Source organism: Oreochromis aureus, linkage group 8 (genome assembly GCF_013358895.1).
Source record: "Oreochromis aureus strain Israel breed Guangdong linkage group 8, ZZ_aureus, whole genome shotgun sequence".
In the NCBI taxonomy this organism is placed as follows: Eukaryota; Metazoa; Chordata; class Actinopteri; order Cichliformes; family Cichlidae; genus Oreochromis; species Oreochromis aureus.
The window spans coordinates 4219596-4236226 of record NC_052949.1 but is presented as its reverse complement, the minus strand read 5'-3'; the positions used below and the strand labels follow the sequence as shown (position 1 = coordinate 4236226).

The 16631-nt window shown below is 38.3% G+C and overlaps 1 pseudogene; it reads right to left on the bottom strand.

Moving 5' to 3' along the window:
• Positions 1 to 10133, bottom strand: part of LOC116328594 — a 37793-nt pseudogene extending 27660 nt beyond the window's left edge.
• Positions 10134 to 16631: the final 6498 nt, after the last annotated feature.

Below are 16631 nucleotides of genomic sequence, written 5' to 3'. Positions count from 1 at the left end.
AAACAGGCAGCCTGCAGTGCTAAACGTGGAAGCAGGGAGAGGCTATAAAAATACTTTACATAAATGAGCCATTATAACCTGTATGGAAATCTTCTGATAGTCTAGGAAGATTAATAAACAGACATAGTGTGTAACTGTAGACCTTTTCTTCTGCAGGAGGACACAGGCAGTCTTGTTGATGAGAGATTCAGGTGCCAGAGATAAAAATTCCCCTTTCAACAAACAGCAACAGACAGGATGAACTTGTTTTACACGTAACATAAACCCCAAAATAAATTATAACAATTATTTTATTTTTAGGTTTCTTGTATATTTCCGTTTGATACTTTTTTAGAGCTTTTGTAACCTGTTTCCTCTTTTTAATCCCTTAGATTAACAAAACAATTATTATTTTGGCTATTTTTGAAAATTTTGCATAGCAGGAGGTGCTGTTAAAGTTCAATTATCTGATGAAACTAACTCCGCTATGGCTTACATATCTTTTATTTTTTTGCTCCTTGTATTTTATTTCTTGCTTTTTCTTTTTTTTTCTTTTAAATCAGTTCAATTTTTTTTAAACCGGTTTTTAACTTTTTTCAGTTTAGAACACTTCCTTGTGATATTTTTTGCTAATTTATAATAAATTTCTAAAAAATAATTTAAATTTAAATGAATTAATGTATTTATTGTATCACTCCTGGCACTCTTGGAGCTTTTTTCTTTGTTAATTCTTGTCATGAACTCTCTGTTGTGACAGTGCCAAATGTGTGCTTGTCGCTGTATATGTTCACTTTTTCTCTTAGTAGGACGAAATTATTATTTATATGTGATTTAGTTATAATACCAAGAATATTACTCGACATGTGTGCTCCAATTTGGCCAGAAACAATGAAGCTGGCATGCTGCACAGCTTGTTTGCCAAAAGACTAGAAAGTCTTAAGGTTGTCAGGAAGCCCCATATATGTTTAAATGCTCTCTAAATTAAGATCATCTTTTTTTCCCACTGAGTATGTTCGCATGCACAAAGAAATATTCTGTGCTAGCATCTGATCATATAATCACTTCCCCTGTGTGCCATTAAAGGCCCGATCTTCTCTAACATCAGGTCAGCAGGGAGTTGCACATGTGACAGTAACATAAAACTCAATCTGTGAGGCGCTGCAGTCATCAGGCTTCACTTGTTAATGAGTTTAATTTTCATCTCGAGCTTGCTCTTGGCTGTGTGCCCTCTACGGCTCATTTTTATTTTTTAAGACCCGCTAAGTGTGAAGGCATGTGGCAATCTCCATGGCAACCTGCACGATAACTGCCTCAATACTTTGTAGGCTCACGAATCCCCCCGGCTATGTTTTAAAATTAAGTGGCGTTACACAATAAAATCAGTGACCTTTACAAGTGCCACTACACCACCAGAGAAGTGGTGAGAGTCAGAGGCTCAAAGTAGCAGCAGAGACGGAGGACAGGGTATCATTTCTACAAGCAGAGTAAAGCTAAATGATGCATGATGCTGACTTCCTGAATCCCTGATGGTTCTGATTGTCCCAGAAGGATGGATCAGTGAAATTATTATGTTCACAGAAAAATGAATAATTACTCATGATTCTGTGCTTTTCCTATCTTTTCCTACTGGATGTATATGCTTTCATCTTATGCTAAAGGCAATCTTCACTGCTCACTAATCTACCTTTAAGTTGCCCCCAAAATAACTGATTAGAAAAGTAGAATATGGCAAAAAATACCCCAAATAATTTTCCAAAGTTCAAGATCACATATTCAGATGATTTGTATTTTTTGACCTACAACTTCCTGATATTCTGTTTTCATTCTGTTATCAACTACCTGCTGCAATATTGTCACTTTATGATTTGTTCACAGTTCCTAAATGTCAAGATGTTTGAGAAAAATTACAACATGCAATACGAGAATTGTTGTGGGAAGCATCTCCCTCACTGAGTTTTGATGTTGTTATGCTTTTATTTTGAAGTCCACTAACCATTCCCTCTTTTGAGGTCAACTTCCTGAAGGCCTGACTCACGGAGTGCACACATGATTACGGCCTAACGATGTTCACCTGAATGGAGTTCCCCAATTATCCACTGTTAGTGGGGTAAACCATCAGATGAGAGTTGAGGGTGGGAGTGGGCTGAATCATCAGTTTGATTTGATTTAATTAGTTTGTATATTATTTGGCTGGGGTGTGTTTGTAGTCCGATATATGTGAGGTGTGTTAAAATAACTGCAGTATTTCACTCTATATGTTTATTTGTAGCTGGACTGTATGGGGGAAATCTTTTAAATTATATTGGTGTTGGTATGACCGGTGCCTATTTAAGGAGGGTTTTTGGGGGGCTGGGTTGTTCATCTCTAGATGTGTAGTTAGTGAGAGTGTTAGAACTCTGTACTTGTAAAAGAAATAATAATCAGAGCTCTGAAAAACAACTAGAAGCTCGTGTGGTGTCCCCCCCACCCCACCCCATCTGGTCTCCTTCACATTACCTTGCGACCACTACAATTATGTTTATGGATAAATGCAGACTTTAAAATATTTTTCACCTGTCTCAGTGTAGTAGCACATATCCCTTCAAATGATATTTCTTTTTCATGTCTTTATTAACCTGTTCTCTCTTCCTCATGCATCATTTATCTTGATTGTTTTGGTGAAAAGTACACTTTTTTTCCATCATTCTTGTAGATTTGATTTTTTAGTCATTAGTTTATATGGGAGTTACCAGTAGTCATGTTTCATTAGTTTGGTTTATAAACCTAATTTTAGAAGAAAAGCCTGCCTAGTGCTTTTTTTTTAAAACAACTGTTTTATATTAACCTCCTAAGACCCGAACTCTTCCATGGCATGCATTTTTAATTTCTCTTTGATATTTGGGCATATTGGGACCCGATGAATATAAAAACAAAGTATCACCAGATTTTTTTTTTTACCCGATTTTTGTTTCTAAGAAAAATGAGAGCCACATATGAGGATATTCATTTTAAATTTTGATAAAACAGAGGCAGTGTAATGTCTTCGTAAGTGGATACCAGGCTCTTGTAGAGCAAAATTTAGTATTTTGGTCTAGACAACCCAAAATGTGATGTCCACATATGTGGACGCCAGGTCCTAGGAGGTTAATTAAAAATTGAGCAACTATATGGCCTCTTATATGCTGTGTTCCTCGGAGTCATGAATTTAGTGATTGTAACATATTTGGGGGCTTGTCCGGGATAAGGACTCAGCACCTGTTGCATCCAAAGCAGACATGGTTATTTAAAATAACTGATTGTAAGGATATAATAATCACACAATAACAGGATGATGGGGAAACTAGGCTAGTGTGCATGATGTTGATAATGTTCTGCAAAGTGCATGACATCCCAAGCTGCAGTGAATTGCATCCACATCTGCTCTGCTTTTAATTTACTTCCACAAATGTCTCATGGAAATCCACCATGTCGTCTATATTTTGTTTGAAACTGACAGGGGATCATGGGTATAGATATCAGTGGGGTTACAGAAGAGATAGATGATGAAGAAAGAGAAACAACGACAAAAAACCCACCAATAATTAAAGAAAAGAAGCTGGTTATCCTATAACGCTGCTCAGATAAGAAACAATAGATTGATACTGGCAAGTTTTTTTTATCCAAAATGTGATTATGAATTGTTGAGTTCACAACACTACTGAATCCACCATGATAATCTTCGTTATTCTGGGATTTCACGCGGATTGCTAGGCACAGCATCTTTGTATTTTGGTCAGTAGAGAGATAATGATTCTAAAACATTTTTTTCAGATTTATTGGAGTTACAAAAAAGCTGCTGTTTTTTAATAACTTTACTTGGGCTTTAATTATAATGATGAGGAAAAAAGAAAATTCACACTTTTATAGAAGGGCAAAAATACAGCACATGGATGTGCTGAAAGGTGAAATGAGCAGTGCATCACAATAACTATTTTATCTTAACTATATTGTTTTGATGATGGTGTGCCCCGAGTTAAAATGTGATTAATTGTCCAGAACTGAAACTTACTGCTAAAAAATTGAAGTGCCTGACACTGGAGCTGAAGCCTCAGACCCTGAAGTTAATGCCCATCAATGCTTACAAGAAACCAAAACTTATAACTTATAATCCTGCAAAAAAGTACAGACCATCTAAAAAAGAAACTGAATGTTCTTCTCTCTGCTTCTTCCTGATTTGGTGCATCAGTTTGTAAGTACAGTACACAAATCCGCAGATGTACATTTACAAATCCACCCACCTGCCGCATTCCCTGTTGAGAAATATGCAAAGTGTTATGTAAAACACTGAAGGGAAAAGTACTCACTGTAAATTTGGACGTGACTGAACCCTTTGTGCAGTCAGTTTGTCAGAGTCATTCTGTGCTCTGTGTTCTCTGCAGGTTTCTGCAGCTTTAGCATTGATTCTTTTATTGCGGATTCACATCAAAGCATCAAAACGAGAGTAAAATATCGATAAATGCTGCTCACAAACAAACCTGCTGGCTCATTTTACAAACAAATACATGCAAATGTGCACATGTGCTGAACACACAGAGCATTATCCACCCATCTCCAAGCCCTCTGACACACTCTCTCCACTCGTCCTTCTGAGCCACTGCAGAAGGAAACCAGCAGCGCTTTGCACACCGACAGGCAGAAACTGGTTTGCATGCAGACAGAGTATCTTCAACACTGAGCACAGGAGATTTAATTTATTATGCACACTCAGCAGAAGACATAAGGGTGGGAGAGATAATCTATATTTGGTAGAATAGAGAGGTGATGTAGCAAAAAGACAGAGCGATTGGGGGCAGAAGCTGCTGCAGGATTGAGGCTGTTATTTTTATGGAGACACCTGAACATTCATACAAAGTGCTGCAGCTCCGTGATCAGTGACGCCTGCAGCAGTTGGCACAAGATGCTTGCTGCTGGCACATTAATTCATTGCTGTATCTTAACACAAATCCTTCCACTGCAACACTGGCTGAGTTTACTCTGATACTGTAAACACATTCAAATGAAAGCAAAGACTGCAAAGACGCAGTTTAAGCTTAGATAAAGATATTCGAATAATGAAAAAAAGATTTGTGATTCAACATGACTTATTTGATAATTGGAGTGTTATTATTATGTTGTTATTATATTCTGCATGTAAAGAGACAAAAAGACTCACAGATTAAAGGAAATGTCAGTGCTCCAGGGTTAGTTTTATTAAGGTGATGAGTTATCAATATAGACTGTATATAAAAGATACAAGGACTGAAAAAAACATACAAGAGGTTATTAGGTAATGCTAACAGGTTTTTTAAAGCTGCTGGTGGTACGAGTGCATCATACAGAAAAAGATGCTTGCTAATTAGTGTTAATAAAATATCAGCATTTCACGCCAAAAGGTGCCACCACTACAAATGCTATTGAGAGGTGATGTTGAGTGACTCAAATTATCTATAGTGATAAATAGATTGCTTAATGTCTGCTGTCTCTCAAAGCAGTCCTGACCCCACTGATGCAGACAGAAAAATAGTATTAATCAAAAAAGGTCACCCGATGTGCCGTTTTTATGAAGATGTTTTTATTCCAGGCTATAAACAGGTTTTTTAGCAGGGGTGCACATAAGTGGTCCGCAGGTGCGCATTCGCTGTCAAAATAAAAGACGCGCACCAGATAAGAAATTGCAACATGCGTTTGTGTACATATAAAAGGCAGTGTTTTTGTCTGCTAGAGTGGGATTTTCACGGCATATTCTGCACCACATCTCTGTGCATTCATCATTTGTTTGAAGCCAGCTCTCCTCCTGCAACCACTTTTCCGAGAATACGCGCTTCTTTTGCGGTTCGGACTCCTCCTGACATTTCTTTGGAGGAGGAGGAACACCAAAGTAATTGCTTAAAGGAGCTTGCTTCTTCGACATCTTTATGAGTTCCAAACAAATGTCTGTCCTCCTCCAGAAAATCTTATGTATGCAAACGCGCGTTGCAACTTCTTATCTGGTGCGCGTCTTTTATTTTGACAGCGAATGCGCACCTGCGGACCACTTATGTGCACCCCTGTTTATCAGGTTATTTCAACATGGGAGCCTGTGGGGTCTCTGATGATGTGAAGATATCCATTAAAAGAAATGTGTGGACTCTAAAGAGAGATAGAGTCTAAGTTTTCTATTTGTGAATTTTCATCATTTCAGTGTTTTTAATGTGTAAAAAAAAACCCAGACAGTCATAATGGTATCACCAGGAGTTAACTGGCAACAAGTAACTACCTGACCAGTTTAGTTTGGATGATAATATCAAACGAAGTAATATTTTGTGTGCAGCAGGCCGGTGATGTTTTCAGCTGATGCTGTGGAGATACTCGCTCAACAAATCAGAAAGTAATGTCATCCCACAATGTTGCCATTTAGTCTAGAACCACAAACGTTTTATCAATGGCAACACTTTAACCAAATCAACAGCAAACACACAAACTGTTTCAGTGCAGTCTGGATCCACATCTGTCGGCGAGATAAACACACAGCTGTTGGTTTACCTGGATAATTTCAAAGGTGGGGACCCTGTAATATTTTTTTGTGAAACATCTTAAAAAATAAACTGAATTATTATCATTTTGTGCCGAAAACTATCTGAAAATACAGGGTAGTATGCAAACTGGCGAAACTAGTTTGCAGGATTGTGGTGAAGTATATGGTAATGCGTCATGTTGGACTGGTAAAGGGTGAACTGTGTTATTCGGGTCAGTGTTAAGTTACATCAAGGGGACTGGACAACACTTTAAATTTAAACGGATGCTGATTAGATTCAGAGCCATGAAACTTCTGAATAAACTGGTTAAATCCAGATAATCTCACACCAGCAGGGCAGGTCAGCTGATCACTACCTATAAACAAATCTACTGGAGCCCACAAAGAAATGATCATATGACGTCTTTCCTTTCTCCACATTACAATACTACATCAGATTTTAGGATTTTCCTGCTTGCCAGACGCCCCTGGCTTCACCCATTAGTTTGTGAACTCACATTTTGAAGCTTAAGATTCGTGATTTCGGTCAAAACTTTTGAAAGCATTGCTTGAACAGTGCTTATGGCTCTGCTCTGAGCTGTTGTTACACCCTGACATCACTTCAGAATTGAAGGTAAATTAATTGGACTCTCTCAGGGCTGCAGTTCATATGATTCTGCTAAATGAATTTCATCCCGTCTGTCCACTAAATATCAAAGAAATCAGCTGAAGTGGTTTGGAGATATCCCACTGAAGGAAAATAAAACATTATCTCCTCAGCAGAGGTAATTACAACTCTGCCAGGCAGCATTTTCTGCTCACACACACTGACTGAAGTGCTTCACTTGGAAGGGAGCAGCACTTATCAGGGCGTTAACTGATTGCCTTTCACCTTTAGGAGCCAGTTTTGCTAAGTATGCTCACTGACAGCACGTCTGGGGCCTGTTAGCTGTGTTTCACACTATCAACTCTTCAGTGTGCAGCCCATCATTGTGATAGGACTCAAAGAAAAGAGGAATGCGGTTAATCATAGAGGAAGCTGTCCGACCACATATTGATCATAGCTGCTGTCTCTCTTTCACTTTAGCTGTCACTGTGTAGACACGAGTTCAGTCACTGTTGCTGCACATATAACAGCTCAGTGACGGCTGGAGTTGCACTCAAGCAACGCTTTGAAGACTTAATGATTCTGTCATCCACCCCACTGGGTGGTGTGGAATGAAAACACAGTGTGCTGCTGAAGTTGAAGAAACACCACAACAACAGGCTTCTACCTTCTGGTTTCTGTCTTCCCACTAAGGTTTTGCTGCAGGAATTTGCTCCACCTCAAGCTCATGAGCAGTAGTGAGGTCGGGGCACAAGCGTGACCTGCTCTGGAGCAAATGTCAAAGTAATGTTATCAGCAGAGGTGCTTTAATCATTTTAAATCTTTGCGTTCAGTATCTGGTCTTGGGTAAAAGAACTATTCCAAAATAAAAGCTGTGCAGATGTTGAGGACGACTCCCAGTCCTAACCTGTAACCGCTTTCTTATTATCTGAACTAGCTGGGGTTTATAATGCTGAAAACTCAAGGAGGATGTTTTCCAACAGTTAAGACATGTTAAGTTCACCATGCAACAAATGAGGCACAATTTAAGTGTGGATAAACAAAAAAATGGGTGTTGTCCAAAGAAAGGCAGTAGCGCATATGGAGAGGACAATGCGTGACCATCTTTTTTGCAAATCAAAAGTTAAGAAACAAAGGCACATGTCTGCATGTCGATACTTCATGCTTCGGCTGACTGTATCTATGTTGCACGTGGAAAAAATCCCAACATTCATCTGTTTACTGTTCAGTATTTACCATCGTGCCATGACCAGTTTTGATCAGAGCGATAATGCTGCTGTTTCAGATGGATTTATTTGTTTTGCTCATTTCAGTTTACTTTCTGTTTCTAGATTCTAGATTTGATGATTTAGGCAGATATGTGGGCAGGTGACGAGCTTAGTGTTAGACTGTTGACTGCTAGGTAAAGTAATGAGGAATGACCTGTTTTCAAAGGGAGTAACTTTTATGAGCCCAACACCAAAAACAAACGTTGTTGTCGGCGAGTTCTGTGATACCAAATAAATCACAAGAAAATCATTTATGATATCCTAAAACACCTGAGTATCTAAAGGACTAAAAAACACACAATGACAGAATATATTTATTGCCTCTGTAATGATATGGTCTATATCCATTTAATATCACAGTGTCGTTAGATTTTAGTGACGTAGCTTCTGAATTATTATCTGTCTGATTTGCTTTCTCTTACAGCTACCCTCCTCTCCTTTGAGCTTCTTCTTCAGAGCTTAACGTTTACTTTTGTTTGTTCTCTTGATTTGATAAGCGCCCCCTACAGGAATAATAAAGTAATGACTTTAAGAAGTGGAAGTATTTCACTAAATATAAAATCAAGCAACGAAGGTGATGCAGCATATGACCTTATCTACATTGTCTCTTTCCCAATACCCAGGGGTATTTTTGGCAACTTAATCTTCTCTCATTGGTAAAACTTTACATGAGTGATTTATTAAGTACTAGTATAAGTACTTAGAGCAGTAAAGAATAGAGGCACCTTTTACTAAGCTGTAAACAGATCTGACTTCCTCGTTCATTCTTTCTCTAACAGGGAGCAGTGAGCCTAAAGCTGCGGTAAGCCTGAGCATAAAGGAGCTCTTATGTATCTTTCCACAGCAGCTTTGTGTACCTGGCACAACGATAAGCTTGTCCCGAGGACGTGCACATTTTCAACATATTCCACATTCTTTGTTTCTTTCTATTGTGGCACTCTTGTTTTTTCCACTTGCAGCACGAAGTCATGCATTCACGACTCACCAGCACGGCGTTGAAGCGCTCCTCCAGCTCTTCTTCAGGTGGCATTGGGAGTTTCGCACCAGCGGTTTGTCTCTGGGGCCCCGTGGACCCCGGGCCGGATGGCTTGCCATCCTTTCCCTGAGAAACCTCAAGGCTTCCAGCTGCATTCCCCATGACTGTCAATCCAATAGATCCAAAAAGCACACATATGCACAAAACTCAAAAAGCAGTCACTGCCAGAGTCTCAAAAAGAATAAAATGTGGGTCTATCTGGTCATCCAAAGTTAGGCTCTGTGTAGCTTGTGGTCTTCCATTATCTCCACAACTCCTCTGTGTTGGTTTACATTCATTACTTGTCAGCTTTCAGTTTTCTGACAAACAGAAGAATGAAATCCACCCCAGCCTCTGAATGACAGCTCAGACCTGGCTCAGATCCTAGTGTATTATGAAACCCTAGAAAGAGGGAAGGGGATATCCTGACAGGGACGGACGGACTGACAGCTGAGCGAGTGACAGAGGTAAATGGGGAGGAGGGAGACTTCAGAGCCTGAGGCAACTGCTGAACAGCAGGCTGAAATAACAACAGGAAAAAAATCAACAGAAAAAGATAAACAGCAAAATATAGGCAGACTTTGGTGTGGAGGAAACTCAGGAGGAAACTACTCTCAAAGCTGCTGCAGGTAAGCACACTCAGCTGAAGCACCAGGTGATCTGTGGAGGTTCTTCATCTGCTGCTGGATGCTGGTAGTCGGTGGACCTCTGAACTCCATATCCAGAGTAAACAAAAAGAGGGGAAAAAAGAGGAAAGGCAGAGACCCGGCAGGCAGCCACTCTGTGTATCCGACAGGAGAGAAACTGAAGGCAGCAGTGGCATTAGTTCTAATAGCACAGAGCACTCTGGGTCCTAATGCCTCCCTATTCAGGCTGCACCTGACCACAGGAGCTTTCACAGCAGGTGTGTCAGACTCATTTTAGTTCATAGGCCACATGACACTCAGTCAAGTTCAAGTGTGCTGAACCAGGAAAAGCCAAACAATATCTAAAAAAATATCCCTCAAAATTGTAACTTTTGTTGATAAATGCAAAGAAGTACATTCTGAAAACCACATTTTTTACTTTTAAAGAGAAACTCGTTTACAAAAATATGATCAACAGCTACTAATATCTTAGAAAAAATGAGATTGCTGTGCTACAGTGAAAACATTAAACTCAACCAGAGCAACAGAATAGCTTAAACAAAGAATAATGAATAAATTAAAGGAGCATTTCAAGAAAAAATTAAAGAAATTACATTATCATATGATTGTTGGGTTTTTCTCTGTATGTATTGTTGTAGGGTCTACCTTACAATATAAACTGCCCCAAGGCAACTGCTGTTGTGATTTGGTGCTATATAAATAAAATTGAATTGAATTTACATGCTTGCAAAGAGCCAAAGTGATGTTAGCAGCATGATGTGGCTGTTTTGCTCCTGGATGCAGTGTACCATTTACCACAACTGCTCTCGCCCTTTTGTGCAAAAGGATAAAAGTTATGTTCACATCCTTCCATGTAGACTGCATCGCTATTCTCCTCCTCAGACACATGAAATGAAAAGTGCAACTGTAGACAAGCAGTCTATCAAACATATTGCGAGAGCAGTAAAAGCATAGAAAAACACAATGAAACTCTATCAGTCATGGATTGGCCTCCTCAGAGCACAGACTTCAATATTATTGAAGTATTCTTTTGACAGATAATGGAACGCTTAGGATAAGGTCCAAAGAGATATCAGGGCCAGTGCAGGAAAAACATCCTCAGACCAAAGACCCAGAATAAAGCACAAACTTTAGGAGTAGCCAAATCAAGAATCTGGCATATTCTTAAATAAGATGAAGGCACCGGCCTCCTCAGCATCACCAAAGGCTGGACTACAGAAGACAACCAAAGAGCAGGATGACCGAGTTATTGCCATGGTCAAGAAAAACAGTAATATAACATGTAACCACATCCAGAAGACTTTTATGGAGGTAAACATATCCTTGTCTGCAATGAACAGAAGGGAGCTGCTTTACTACAGCATTTGGTGACAGTGACAGGTTCAAGACTGCAGGCACTCATTGTCTTCATCCAAGTATTAAAAACAATTCTGTCTCTTACATTTAAAATTGTTTTCAGTGCATAAAAATGCATCTAATTCTTGAATTCATGTGATTTTTTTTTTGTAAAAAACAAACAACAACAACAAAAAAACACAACCCTCAAATTAAAGCTCAAAGTCTGCACTTTGATCAGATTTTGATTAACTACAAAAAATGTTTCTTTGTCTGTCAAATTATGACACTAAATCCATTCATGTCTTGTGACTTGCATTGTTTGAAATCAAAAACAGAAATAATGAGAAAATGCCTCTTAGGAGGTCAAACTATTCTTAAACACCACATTTTCAAACATCTGTACTGACAGAGCTTCACGACCACCACATCCTGAGGAGCAACAATAAAATAATAATTATTATTATTTTTAACTTTTATGGAAAACTCAAACAATACATAAACCTTAAAATCATAAACACTGACGTGATGTGTAATTTAAAGCCACAGACGTTACAGGCTGCTACTTATTTAAATCAATATAAAGCATTTTATGAGTTAATGAGTGTGTAAGACAAAATTCATGAATACATTTATTTACAAATCATTTATTTCCTTCTATTTATTTTTACATTATTAAAGTAAATTATTATTTTAAATAAATCTTTCTAAATTAACAAATAATCCATCAATCAACAGTACAGACAATGGTTTACAGACAAAACATTAAACACTCATTAAAAATAATAAAAAACATTTTTGAATTAAAAATAAAAAATGCATTTTTTATAGAAAACAGCAGGTAAATGGATTGAAAATTTGAATTGAGGAAGGAGACTTTAAAGCGGTGATTCCACTGGTCCTTAGCAGTGGTCCCACCACCTGTGAGGACAGGCACTGGGGTCAGGTGCTTTGTGGTTCAGGTTGGCAGCATAAACATCTGGATGTGTTGATCCTCAGCATCACAGAGCAGTTTTACAACAACTGAGAGTCATAAATGCTTGTTTATTTATTGTGTATTTGCAGATACAAGCCCAGAAACAGCTTTGGGGTTTTTCTTCCACCAAAATTTTAGAGCCTTTTGGCACCAAAAACACACCAAACAAGTGTTCCTTCAAAATCTGTGCATTTATTACTCATACCTGCTACAGACAAAAGTACTAAATGCTTCGTTTCTATGACTTTTTTAAAACCAAGACAGACTCAGAGATGGTCAGTGTGGAGGTGAGATCCGACTTACTCTTGTCTCACTGTATGAAATCAAAAAGGGGACTTAGATTATATTAAATATGTTTAACTTTCGTCAGCTCTGTACCTGTAAGCTTTACAGTGTCCTGTTATCTAAGACTTTGTATCAGGCTGACATCTAGTGGTAAAAACTCTGTATTACAACAAGAAATGTACACTTCATCCTCTGTTTTCAAAGAGTGGGCTAAAGATGACACGCAGCAGTGAAATGGACCCAATAAGAGCAGTTAGTCAAAGTCAAAACAGCTGCTTTATTTTTTTTATATCACCTTTATTTTTACAGGTAAATCTCACTGAAACACAAGCTGTCATTTTCAACAGCAGCCTGTTTTATCCATAGAATGTGTTAAAACTAGAGATGGCACGATACCACTTTTTTATGTCCGATACCGATATCATAAATTTGGATATCTGCCGATACCGATATGAATCGGATATAGTGTGTTTTTTAATCAATAAAACTGTTTTTTAAATATCTTGCTGCATTTTGTATAAGTTCATACTCAAGTTTAAATAAACAACAACACTAAAACTATTCTGTTATACCTGCATGTAAAAAATATACTGCACCCAAAATATTTCATAGTTCAGCAACACTGATCAATCTAATAAACTTAAACCTGCTCCATCCTTCCTATTCTGGTATTTTAAAGAGTACTTAGCAGAAATATTAAGCAACCTAACTAATAGGGTTGCAAACTCCCAGCAAAAAAAATAGGAACCACCCCCACCCTCCACCTCATGATGCTTAATCGATGTAATCAACTTTAATTTGATGCAGGGTGAAAAAAATGCACAGAAATAAATTATTTTTCAAGAATAATTAAATAGATTCAACATCTTTCTTCAACAGAATTGCAGACTGCACAGATGGTACTTTCCCAAAGGAAAAGTACTATAGCTTACTAGGGTATATATAGACTTAAGAGTTACTATATGCAGTAATGGACTTCTATACATTTTACATCAGATTAAAACTTTGGGTGTAAGATTCAGATAATTATTTATTAAAAGCTAGATATTTTAAATGAGAATAAGAAAGAAAAGTATGTCTTTGTGCCCCCTTTCCCTGTTCATGCCCTATCGGCCCCCCTGGCTAAACTTTGCTAGATCCGCCCCTGCACAGTTACCAGCCGTCAGCTACGTAGAAAAGGATCCTGGTGTAGAAAGTAATATTAAATACATTCTAACAACAGCTTATCAAGCTTAAACGTGCTGCTGTTGTTCCGCTGGTTTCCTCTTTCTGGTGCAAAGTGGACCAAAAACAAAGAAGAGAGACGGACTCGCGACAGAAAAGCCGATCAGCTGATCGTTAAGCAGTTTCACGATTGAAGTAGCCGCAGGAAGGTGAGGGAGAGAGAGAGGCAGTCGCTCCATATATCGGTTGTTAAGCTTAACGTGGGAACGCTTTACAAACATTCAGAGATGAACTTACACACTTGCTTTACTTCTCTCTGGGATAACTTCCTCAGAGATGAAATGCTGGTTTGGTAGCGAGGCTACAAATACACACAGCCGCTCTATCACGTGAGCACACTGCTCCGACATGCTACGGTTATGAGGCGAGTTACACCGTGTCGCAAGTTTTGTGAGGTGCTTTTTTGATATTTAATGGATCGATTACATTTTTTATTTCTCGCCGATATCCGATCCAGTAATTTACGTCAGTACCGATACGTAATATCAGATCGGTCCATCTCTAGTTAAAACACACTGTAGTCATTACAATTCATAAAACCAACTAACTGGAAAAATACAATTAAAAATAAAATAAAAGGTAGTAGAAATAAAACATTACAAACAGGAACAATGATGCTTTCTCCAATATCCTTAGAATTTATTTAAAACCCTTCAGTTCAATTAAGCCGCACAACTACAAGTCCTGTTGTAATTTGTTCCAAGTCTAAGGAGCATAGTAAGAAAATGCCCTTTTCCCAAGTTCTGAGTTGATAGTTATTTATTAAGGTGGGATAGCCACCTTTTCTAAGGGTAGTATCAAAGCTGTTTTCCAAACATCAGGAGCAGTATTAGTTTGAGTGGAAATATTACAAATTTGTGACACTGGTTGGGCTATAAGACCTGCAGCCAGGCGTAAGAAATAGGGAGGAAGGTTATCCAACCTGCTGATTTTTTAAGATAGGGAGAACGTTTACAGGGGGAGAGGGGGAGAAAAATAGAGGAGAAAAAGAGGGAGAGAGGAAAAAACACTGAGAATCTGCTGAAGAAAAAAAAACACAGCAGAGAATCCACAACATGTGCGTAAATAACAGTAAATCATAATAAATAATTAATGTTACTGAACAGCACACAGTACTAATAATACAAGCAACAGCCACAGTGCAGAGGCCACAGGAGGCTGTGACATCGAGCCCACAGGCTCTGCCGTGGTCCACACCAGAGACCGGAGACCCAAGGGCACCCCACCCCCAGCAGGGGCCCTGGGCAGGCAACCGCAGGTGTGCCAGTACACCTGACCACCCGGCACTGAACACAGAGAACCACCAATGCCACTGGCAGGGAGTGTGTGTGTGTGTGGGGGGGATTGACCCCCACACCTGGGGGAGTCAAAGACCTGACCTGACACATAGACAGACACACACAGACACAAACATGCACCTGGTACTTCACAGTTCAATCTGAATTATGTTCAATCTGAATCTCCAAAAAGTTTTTAATAATAAATATAAATATATATATATATATATATTTATATTTATACATAGAGAGAGAGAGAGGGAGAGAGAAAGAGAGAGACAGATATTATAGATGTTGTAATTCTTACAATTATGCTCTCTATAAGCAACATATATTGAAAGTACTATAGTAATTGAAAGTGTCATTATTATAAAATGAATGCTACCTTAAAGTAGAACTTCTTTTAAAGAATAAAGAAAACAAAATGAATGTTTTGTTCACTACTGCCTTTAAAGAAAGCCAAGAGTGCTTTTGTTTAATGGTATATTTATGGTGTCTTTCAGTTTTGGTTTATTCATAGTGAAAAACCATCTGTCGTTTGCAAGAGAACATTCATATGTTTGTGAGTGTAGAAATACCAATTTTTTGGTATTACTATTAAAAATAGACAAAATATGTACGTTCCAAGTCAGATCAAATCTGTTGTTTGTTTGTCATCTAAAAAATAAACATTAAAGTCTCAAGTAAAAACAAGAAGTTAAGTCTAAGTAGGAAGTGAGAAAACGGCCCACAGACCGAGCGTGACCTCGAGATTTTAAAAGCTCGAGGTATTTTGGAGAGTTGTGTTTGATAATTGTGCTTAACAACAGCTCAGCGCAAAAGAGGCTGAATAAACAGAAATCAATCAGTAGAATTCTGATTAGGTCAGCAACTTTGGTTTGGTTTTGTCCTCTGAGCTCAATGAAACTGAAAACTGAATCAACTTTTTGCTTCTTACATCAAAACAAACAGGCTCTTATTTTTGTTATGATACTTTGAAATAGTAAAGAAAAGTATGCCACAGGAAGTAAAGGCCACCAAGATGTGAAAAAAAACCCTGTTGGTTTCTCAGTCCTTTTTTGAATTGTACATTTCAGCCATTTTCATATTTACAAAACATGCTAACGTGGAAATGACTAACCCGGCTTTCCAGGCTGTAAAGCTGAATTTAAGGATACATTTTGTTTTAATTCTACTACCATTGAAAGCCAGTTAGAAGTAACCTTTGAAGCTCTTCATACTTCAGGCCTCCTTTAAGAAAATAAATGAGTGGGTGTGCATCAGAAGCCAGTGAGCCTGGAAAAACCTTGAAACTATTGTAATGGGCATCACACCACATATTTACTGACATATACTACTGTGTCAAAATTCATCATTAAGGTAAAGAGGAGGACATCAGATATCACGTTTATAAGGGAAGAGTTAAAGTTAGACAGGTCGGACAGATGGATGGTGTCGTTTGGTTCAGAATTCCAAAGTTTTCAAATATGAGCAAATTAATTTGACAATGCAGACAAAACCTGGGTTTTCTCTGTAAAACTGTCTTGTT